Below are 10,640 nucleotides of genomic sequence, written 5' to 3'. Positions count from 1 at the left end.
AGAAAAGGAAGGACATTTGCGTGTGTGTGTGGGCATTGTTGTGCACCTTTTATTTCTCAGCAGGGGTATTATCTAGGACTGAATGAGCTGGAAGATGAGGAAGGGCTTTGTGCTGGGCCGCTGTGCTCTGTGTCATTGTTCCATTGGGCGGGGCCCGTGGGAAAGACCATAGCTCTCTGAGGGTGGGAGGTGTCTTCTTAGGGGACGAGTTATTCCCTCATTAATCAACTAAGACAAGTGGGTTCATTGTCAACAATATATATAGCAGGGCTGTGTTTTCTGGTCCACTCTGATAATCTGTGTCTTTTAACTAGTGCATGTAGACCAGGGACATTCAAAATGATTGTTGATAGTAGTTGGATTAATATTTATCTTATTTATTACTGTGTTCTATTTGTTTCCCTTGTTCTTGGTTCCTATTTTTGTCCTTCTACCTACACCTTTTCATTCCTATTTTAAATAATCCTTTGCATCTGCAAGGTCCTAAATATATGCAGAAAAATATGTATTCTATGTTTATAGTGATAATAAGACAACAGGGACTCTAAATGGAAAAAACAAAGCTAATATTTTATATGAATATATCAAGAAAAATAATCTCTAAATCATTGACATTTTCAACATTAAACTGATGTCAAAAAACGTATTAACTATTTTACGTGAAAAATTTTATAGCATCTTTTCTCATAAAATACTTACTCTTCCTTTAATTACCTATAACTTTAAAAATAACCTTTGAAGAATATCTTGAGAGAGGGCGATACAGGTATAGAAAGCTTGATCATTCACATGATAGTTATGTCTATTTCCATTACAGTATGAACACATCACCAACTGACATGAAGGAAAAAAGATAAAAAGGAAAAGAGAGAATATAAGAGCGGAGCGATGATTTCTGGTTTGAGACTTTTTTTGTTTTCCACTAATTAGGACATCATTGTGGGTAATATAGCAAATATTTATGTCCTCCATGACCTTATTTTTATTTACTTATTTTTTATTTTTTAAAAGATTAAATGTGTTGGGGTAACATTGGTTAATAACATTATATAAGTTTCAGGTGTACAAGTTAACAATACATCACCTGCGTATTGCAGACACGTAGACAGAGTCAACAGTACGGTGGTTACCATAGAGGAAAGGGGGTTTCGGGAGCATGAAGAGGGTAAAAGGAGTCAAATATATGGTGAGAGCAAAAGACTAGACTTTGTATGTTAAGCTCCTTAAAATATTTTTGAAATCCTACATTTTAGAAATGGTTGTGAGACTATAGGTCACAGAAACATGCAGACGGCAACCACTTCTAGCAGATCACAAAAACTGATGAAAATCCACTTGGGACAAAGAACCGTTACTACTAATTCTGTAAAATTTTGTGCCCCGCATTTTTTAACCATAAAGATTCACACCAAACCTCTGGGGCAATATCACTGCGTGGGAATGAGCTTCTTTAATCTGCCAAGTAAATAAAAAGACTGGGGCTCAAGCATTTTGTATATTTGTTTTAAGTTTTGTCCCCATTCCTGGAGATGAAGCTGATTCAGATGACATCATTCCTTGCGTTTAAGTTTTTGTGTGAGTATTTTGCTGTGGATTCAAGTCATGTACCTTTTATTTTCTTGGAATAAATATACCCTGACTGATTGTCTTGATTTGCAGAATCATTACTGATTGACTTTTTAAGACAGCTAGAATCTTAGTAGCTAGTCCTAGGGACCCAGTATGAATTTAAGTGAATTGCTATTGTATGGGGGAATGTGCTCGGCAGATGTCCATTTTGGGGGCTACTACATTTTTAAGTACCCACTCCACTTTCAGGTTGTATCTCCCCATTGTTGGTCAGCAAGTCAGTAGGGAATTAAAACTAATATTATGAATACACAAGGCAAAGCATAATTAAGAAAATGTGTAAAAAATTAAAAAGCTGAAATTTTCATAATGCAGTTCAAAGCTAAATAAAAATGATTTTTTAATAATATGGTCACTTGAGCGGTGTGTTAGAGCTCCCCAGAGAGGTGTCTGCTCTAACCCAAGCACTGGCCTCAGTACTTCATTATGACATCACAGGGTGCTGCTGTGGAAGGAAATACAATTGACACTCCCCCCTCCCGCCTTCTTCTTGTCCAGGCCTGGAGTAGAGTATGAGTAAACATAGGGCCCCTGCTATTCTCAATCAAACATTCATTCCTTGTCTCAAGAGTGAGCCCAATTCTGGGAGATTAGTAGGGGGAGAATCTGCTACTGAACTGTTTCTAATAGGGAATCTCAACCATCCCTCCTCTGCCGTCACCTTCAGGTCTTCAGCTTTTTGTGTAGTTCTGGAGGCCAACACATGTGTTTTGGGGAAGGCGGGTAGCTTTTAGCTTCCTCTGTTCAGCTAAATCCTTTATCACTCATCTACCTTTTTTCCTGTTTCTAAAATTGTTTCGACCTTTCTGCTCTGTCTCTTCTACTACTCTCTTTATCCCTGTGAGATTATGACTTTCACCTTTTTTATCTCTTTACTGTCACCTTGGCTAGATTCCTGAAGACAGCAGGAGACAACGCACGCCTGCTATCTGCCACTCTAAACAGGCGGCCCTGAGACAGTATTCTGAACGAGAGGAAATAAGTCTCCATTCTTCACCTTTTCCTCTATAATCTTCCCCCTTCATTTCTGTCTCACTTATGCCTAGAAAGGTACCTGCAAAGTTCTCAACCAGCTGCCAGTTCACCTCCACCAAGGCATTACTTGATATCAGCTTAAAGAATTAGCCTATGGAAGAACATTGCATAGTTACTTTTTATACTCCAAAAGAAATACATTCTGTTTTTAACAAGACAAACAGTGCAGAAGAATACAAAGAGGTAGCAGAATTTCTTTTAATGGGAGTCTAAAAGACCAAAAAACTTCAACTACCGAAGAATAAATAAATCTTAATTGAAAGTTCAGGCTGAGTCCATTGTTCAGGGGTAGAAAATTGTCTGCAATCTAATCTCATTAACCTGGATCAACTCAGAGAAGCTACTCCTCTGTAAGGTTCAAGCAGCTGGTATTATATGAATCAAAACTTTCTTATTGTAGATAAACAACTAATGAATCAAAAAAAGGGAATATCTTTTCCCCCCCAAATTTGCATTTTTACACCAAGATTACATTTTCATTGATTAGCCTAGATGACATTTCTATGTAGTATCTATACTTTAAAAGACTAGTAGGGAAAAAAATCCATTTTTTCCAAAAATTTCTAAGTATCACTTTCAATTTATGAAAAAAATACATTTTTAAAAGCATTTTAGTTGAGGGCATAAAGACAGGTTAAGAATATAATCTGATAGTCAATTGTGTGAGGTCTTTGAAGAAAATTATAAAGCAACTTAAATTACTAATTTGTCCTTATGCCTTAAAGCCTTGGTAGCTGGGGAGACCCCAGAATAACATAGGAAACAAATTCTGGAGTGTTTATAAATTCTAGAAAAAATAAATTCTTGAGCATATTATTTCTTCATAAAGTAGACAAAAAATAAAACAAAACTTTCAAATCCCAAGGAAAAAATAGGCAGTAATTAAAAATCTATTATTAAACAGTGAGAGCAGCAAAATTTATTTTTTATGGCTCTTTGGAAACAATGGGAATATTCTTAAAGCTATATATTTAGCAATATTTACCATAAGCCAGCACCATGTACAGAACATTCCCAAATGAAAATTTTAGAAATTTTATTGGATGTTAAATCTTTAACCAAAAAGCTGATACAGTAACGTTCTTCAGTCTCACTAGGAAAATCACATTGTTGAGGCTGTCGTGTTGTCTTACCTTAAAGAAAGAAACTTTCTAGGTTAGATTATTTTTCTACTTTCATCTAGGGCTAAATAAATAGTTTGCATCTTAAACACCGTCATTGAATGACGGCAGGTTTCTGAGGTGCTGAGCTGAAGGAAGTGAGGCACAGAACAAAAATTCTGATTTAACTGAAGAATTTCCCACATTATTTGAGATATTAATCTTATCGTAAGTATTTCTTGATCTGCCTCCAGGAAGAAACCTCAGTCAGGTCTGAAGTCGACATGAGCTTAGAGAAGAGCTGGGAAATTTGGCCTGAGCCTCTCAGGACGTGTTTGTGAATGTGTTGGATTCAAGGCCCTGTTGAGGAGGCAGAACCAGAGTCCCTGTCCTTCCAACTATTCAGTGGTGAGAAGGAGGGACAAGAGGGCCTAAAACCTCTAAATGAACGCTCGAGAAACTTCTCTCACCTGGCTGTGCTCTCTCTTCACCTATGGAATCCTACACAGCTGTGCACCCCAGCTCTTTTCACTGTAGTTCTGCGAAAAGAGACGCGTACCTATGTGTAATCTTCTCCATATGTAACCAAGTCACACAGTTCCGTATCTTTTACTCTCAGCTTAGCACTTTTAACTGTATTTGTTTGCTCCTTTCTATAAAGAACATCACCATTTCACTGCGGTAATAATGCACTAACACTGATTTAGAGTATTCAAGACATGGGCACATGTTATTGTGAGTAGATCTGCTTTCCAGGAAGATAAGACTCAGCTTCTGAAATGCAGGGAAGTTTTCAGACTTGTACTTTTAGTTCAGCGTGGAAAGTACTGTTAACTCTTTCTGTCGAGATCCTGCTCTACTACCTTTTCTTTAGTGTATTTTTTGAATAACTCTGCATTGACCATTGGGAAAATCTCAGTATCAGCTTGGACAGTGGGTGACTTCCACTCTTCCAGACCCCTCTAGTTTCTAGGGGACGTGTTCTGTGACACCCATCTCCCACAGTGAAGTGTCAGATCTCACCATGCCAGCCAGTTGTGTGCATTTCTTCCCAACTTTGCATTCCTCGTAGGCAAGCCGAGGGCATGAATCAGCCGTTGGAATTGACCATGGCTACAAATGAGGGCTTTCATTGCTCTCCTCTCCCTCAGCTAGTTGTAAGACCTTTACCAGCATACCAATGCCCCCAAGTTATCTATACATTCATATACATTTGGATCTATTGAAACATTATGTTTTAGCACAACTAGGAAAAAGGACAATCTGAAAACGTCAAAGCGACTCCTCTAGTCCTGAGAAAAGATCAGATTCTCTTCAATAGTACCCAGTCCCTCACTCTCCATGTTTAACTTGCAATGCTGATTCGCAGAATCAAGAGTCTGGAAGTTAAGCTGCTTCGTGTCTCCCAAACATTCTAGCTTCAACTCTTTTTATTCCAATACATTTTCTGAAAGACTTCCCTAGAAATTTGTTGTATCATGTGTTCACTCCTGAGTGGTTTAGTACCATCATAGAAAATTTGTAATTATTAAATATTCAGACATAATACAAGACACAAGAGATATTACAACATATCTCCATATAACACAACATAACATGTATCCACAGCCCACTTAAAGAAAATTAGTTAAAGCTTCCTATCTTTTATGTCTCTTTATTTTCTGCAGAAGTAATTATTATTCTCCCTGTAATATTTATAATTTCTGTATATTTCTTGATACATTTCTCCATAATGTATGCTATTCTATTATCACTTTAAATATTTAAATAAAAAGTGTCATGACATTCTTTTAAACTTATTTTCTGACTCAATATTATATTTACGAGAATTATCTAAGTAGATACAAGTAGCTCATATTTAGTTATTTTTATTGCTATTTACTGTTCATCTTTAGGATATACAACATGTCACAATCTATTCATTCTTCTGTTGCCAACACATTTTTGCTGTTTTGACTTTTTTTGTTGTTTTTATAAAAACCGCTGCTCTAAACATTTTTGTAGATGTCTCCTTATGTGCATATCTGAGAGTTCCTTTAAGATATGTAACTAGGAGTAGAATTACTGGAGAGTAAAAACTGTGCCTCTACAATTTTCCTAAATGTTGCCAAATCGCTCTCCAAAGTGATTATAATATTTTACATTCCATCCAGCAGAGCATAAGCACTCTGGTGTCTGCATAATCTTTCCTCAATGTGCTACCGTTATATTTAAATTTTGGCTGGTATGATGGATATGAAATTAACAAAGCAGTTTTAAGTAAAAACATAGATCAATATATTAGTAAGCACAAAGTAGCAGGAGAGGCCCAAATTGGAAAAACTCAGTGTACCTCAACAAGGGAATGGATAAATAAACAATGATATACAGTACTCATGCAACAGAATACCACTTGGCAATAAAAAGGAACTAAATACTGTTCTGTGAAAAATATAAATGAATCACAAAAATGGTGATAGCGATCATCATGCTGGTCAGCTCTGTTAACTGTAGGGAACTGCCTGGCAAGGGCGCAAGGAAACTTTCTGGACTAGTGGAAATTATCTACATACCTTGAACTTCGGGTGTTGGTCGCACAGGTGTATATATTTGTCAAAATACATCGAACTGTACACTTAAAATAGAATATAAATTACACATTATTTAAAAAAAAGAATATTAGAAGAAAATAAAAGTGTAGATATCAAAAAAATATTGAGTATGGAATTTCATAGCCTTTTTCCCACCTCTACATTATGAAAAAGAGTACTTAATTGCTTGCACAGCTCCCAGGGTTGCCTTTTTATTTTATTATTATCTTAAAAATACAGCCCTGGCAGGTGTGGCTCAGTGGATTGAGTGCTGGCCTGCTAATCAAAGGGTTACTGGTTCGATTGTCAGTCAGGGAACATGCCTGAGTTGCGAGACAGGTCCCCTGAGTGGGGCATACAAGAGGCAACCATACATTGATGTTTCTCTCCCTCTCTCCTTCACTTCCCCTGTCTCTAAAAAAGTAAATAAAACAAATTTAAAAAATATATACATTGATCATAACAACAGAAGCAACTACAAAACTTTTGGGGGAAAGAGTTAGGGGGAGCCAGGTGTAGAGAGAAGGCAATTGGGAGCAACTAGCTTGCAATGTGTAGGATATGGAGAGTCTCTGATGAAGAGACTTTAACACATTTTGTTCAGAGTTAAAAATGTAGTCCCTTGCAATGCTTTTCAAAAGCAGCAGTAAAAATTTAAATTGTCTTCCAATCACTTTTGGATGTCACACTGGTGTTTTATCTAAACGTGTTCTCTCTGCCGAGACCGACCAGGGGACTGTGTCTCCTGAGACACATGGATGTAGCATGTTAAATTATGGTACATTTTTATGACTCTTCCTAAACAAGGTTTAGCCTTTTTTTCAAATAATAAGGCACATCCACTAGTTAATTCATTTTAAATTAATTATACAGGAAAAGTGTGACTTAAAAAGAAATGATAAAAATTTACATTTTATTTTGGAAGTTAAATGTATGTGCATTTTTAAGTACCATGGTATGGAAAATATATAAAAGTAGCTTTCATTATTTGCTGTTAAAAAAAATCTTGCTATTTGTGGTATTTTTCATAACTTTGTGTTTTGTTTCTAGATAAACAAATAAGAGAGGCCATTTAAAATTGTTTCAATCATACTTTGTAAATATACTGTAAGTTTAGGTAATCATTATTTGCAAAAATGCAAAAGTCAAATTAGAGGTGTTCCAACCCTGGGTTTTAGTTTTTAACACTGATTTTTAAACTCAAAGGATCATTTTTGAATGATGGTTAAAAATAGCGATCTAGTAAAGATTGTCCTAAAACAGATTTTGGATTTTCATTCTTTGTATGTTTCTCATTATCTTTAATTCAAAATCACTGTTCCTTATGCTTCCTGCTTAATGAGTGGTCTAAAATGAGGAAACATTACACAGGATATGACCAAAATTAAAAGTAGTAAAAAAGAATTAAACACCCCTCAAAACTACCATGGTGTGCAGGCAAGTTCAAATGCGTCATAAATCCATGAGTAAAGTTCAAGGGCATGTCAGACCACTCACCTGATCTTCTCCAGCTCACTCCATATTCCATTGTCCAAAGAAACTAAATTTTGTTTTATGAGTTGATTAACAATACAGAAATGGGAACCATTGTCACGGATTTTCTGGAATGCTTTGACACACTGCTGGTGGTTTACAAACCACAGGGTGTGAAAAGTTGATCAATTCGTGTTCTTGACCTTGGGCAAGACAAAATGAGCCCTGTAAAACAACATACCTCTTACCCTAATTTCCTAAGATCTATAACAGCATAATGTGCCGAGATGCTGACGTGGTAGATGTAATACAAATGTTTATATTTATGTATTTTTCAAATGATCAGTATGAAAATTAAGGCCTGTATATAAGGTTACTCTGTGAACAAGATAATTAATAATAACAAACACTTCTGGGCATTTGTCCAAAATTATTGAAAACAGGATCTTGGAGAGATACTTGCACTCCCACGTTTATTGCAGTACTATTCAAAATAGCCAAGAGGCGGAACAACCTAAATGCCAATGGATGGATGATGAATAAAGAAAATGTGGTCTATAGGTACAATGGAATGTTATTCAGCCTCGAAAAAGAAGGAACCCCTTGTCCCATGTGGCAATAAGGATGGCTCTGGAGGGCATTATATGAAGTGAAATAAGCCAATCACAGAAAGACAAATATTGTATGAAATAAGTGAAAATCTCTTCATTTGTATGAGAGATCTGAAATAAACTCATAGAAGTAGAAAGTAGAATGGTGGTTGCCAGGGACTGGGGGCAGGGGAAAATGGCATTTAAAAAGTTCCAGATATCTGCTATCCAACTATGCTATATAGTTACGCTATTGTACTCATTATTCGAAACTTGGTTAATGTGGTAGATTTCATGTTATGTGTTTTTTACCATGTGTAATAAATATAATCCTTGTTTATTATTTGTAGGCAATTGTTTACATGAGTCTTAGTAGCTGTGAGGGAGCAAAATAGCCCCTTGCGAAGGAAGGGTGGCATCACGGAGAGTTTGGGATCTCTGGGTCAGGAGTGGGTGTTATGGACAGGTTTACCAGGAGGCTGACTCCGAGGCTGTCTTAGCATTCAGGAAGCTGCTGTGGGGAGTGCTCTTGGGATCAACACTGTGGGAGAGCAGAGGAAGTAGAACTAGATGGAGAAAGAAGCTGAGTTGTAGTGCAACCACAACCAGGCCTCCGCCAACTTAACACGTAGGTGGAGTTGGGTGGCTTTTCAGAGCTGATCTGAATAGCACCAAGGGGTCTAGGCTTCCATACCCTTATATCCAACAGTCATTGGATGCCTACAGCCCTGGGAAGGGGTTGTGACTTTGATCTTCTGTGGAGGATAACCACATGGAAGGGGAGCGGGGAAGAGACGCTCAGTATCGGGGAAGGAGCACATCTGTGCAGAAGGGAGGTCAGTGAGTCAAGCCAGCATCCACTAGAAAGGGTGGAGAGAAGTGGAGACAGGCTCTGCAGAGTTTAAAGGGATGCAGAAAATGAAATAGGGGATGAACCAGAGGTGGGTAGGAATGTTGCACTTCTGAAGAAAAAAAGATGTGGATTGGGATCCAGGACTGTATTTCTGAGTCCAAAATGAAGTTAAGAAGTTTGCCCAGCTGGGAGTTTATACACATGTCTCTTATTTAAAGTTGTGGTGTTAGTCTAGGAGCTTTGGTATGCCTCATTACGGTTCAATATATGTTGCAAACACGACTTACTAGTATTTATGAAACAATTTCCATTTTATATAAAATCTATTACCTTAGTATAACTTTCTCCCTTTAGGCCTGTTGCTAAATGTTTGCATTGTCAAGATAATTATGCACCTCCCTGAAACATGTTTTAGTTGTGTATCACAAGCTCTTAATGAAAAATTTTCTTTACCCTCTAATCCCCTCTTGGAGGTTATAATGGCAATTATATATCCTTCTTCCTCATACATAATACATGAATACTGCAGAAGTAGGTTATTGAAGTATTTCTCTTATCTCCTGCATCACCTTTTCAGCTGATGTATGGTGAGTAGAAATTTAATAAACAGATGTTTTCTTCCACTTTTATGCCCCAATTGCAAATCTAGGTTGTATGCACATTAAAGAGAGTGGAAGGAAGTTAGTTAGTTTTTGGAATAAATAGTGCTCTAAATTGGATTCTAGTCCTTGCTCTGCTATTAGCTTTGTGGGGGATGTTGATCAAGCAGCGTTATTTCTCTTGGCCTCATTTATTATTTGTAAAGTGCAGTGGTGGATTTCATGATTTATAATGACATTGCCCAGACTGCATTTCATTGTCTGTTGAATGAATAGATAGAAGTTCTCTATCTATTCACAATATTCATTTTGTTCCAAAGAAAATGAATCTTTCCTAATTCATTGTAACTCCTCCTACATAGGTCCTTTAGTGGTGTGCCACTAAATTGCAAACACTACATTTTCACTTGGTTTTATTAATTTAAATCCAGTTCAGAGCTATAGTAGAATCAATTATGTATGCTTATAAACTCATGTTATAAAATATAGTAATTGCATTATTTTCCATCATTGATAAAAAATTCCTAACAACCTTCGATTGCTCCTGACGGAAAGAAAAATTCAAACTCCCTTTCAAGCATGTTTCTCTGATCTCCATCCTATATCCCAAGTGAGAAGACAGTTCCCATCTTCCCATGAGGACAAGGGGAGGACCCAGATTTATGTGTGAATCAGGGTGTCCTCAGGACATCCGTGGGTCTCTTGTCTAGCTGGGTACCCTCTCTGGGGTCTACTGTGGTACCGCTGGCTGCTCTGCTGAAGTCGTGGCCTGAGTCTCCTCCCTTGCTGAT

Source organism: Desmodus rotundus, chromosome 2 (assembly GCF_022682495.2).
Source record: "Desmodus rotundus isolate HL8 chromosome 2, HLdesRot8A.1, whole genome shotgun sequence".
In the NCBI taxonomy this organism is placed as follows: domain Eukaryota; kingdom Metazoa; phylum Chordata; class Mammalia; order Chiroptera; family Phyllostomidae; genus Desmodus; species Desmodus rotundus.
The sequence above is the reverse complement of the archived record's forward strand: the minus strand, read 5'-3'. Positions refer to the sequence as shown.